This window comes from Cherax quadricarinatus, chromosome 41 (assembly GCF_038502225.1).
Source record: "Cherax quadricarinatus isolate ZL_2023a chromosome 41, ASM3850222v1, whole genome shotgun sequence".
Classification (NCBI taxonomy): Eukaryota; Metazoa; Arthropoda; class Malacostraca; order Decapoda; family Parastacidae; genus Cherax; species Cherax quadricarinatus.
This window is the reverse complement of record NC_091332.1, coordinates 1,846,242-1,846,644: the sequence shown is the minus strand read 5'-3', so window position 1 is coordinate 1,846,644 and position 403 is coordinate 1,846,242.

The window sequence follows — 403 nt, the reverse complement described above, 5'->3', positions numbered from 1 at the left end:
TCTGCAGATCAGTCATACACTGCTGTGACTGGTGAGGCGCATTCTTGCTTATATCTGATTAGTAAACAAACACAACAGTGTTTGGAGGTGTGGGGATTGAAGGATAAGACCACGCAGGCATTTGTAAGCAACTTACTGCTAAACAGAGACGTTGCAGCACACGCTTTCATTAAACTGATGTTTCGCTTTGTTAGATAAAGATCTAGCAAGGCAAAACGCTGCGCTAGTGAAACCTTGTCAGGCAAAGCGTGTATTCTCTTCAATATCGACAGTACGACTTTCAGAAGCGTGAACACTCATTAGCCATAGTGAAGGAGTCCCCAGCGAAGTGGTGTGGTAGGAAGGGACTTTCTCAGGGGAGAATATTCTCCTCAGGATAGGAGAACGATAGTTGGAAAAGGCA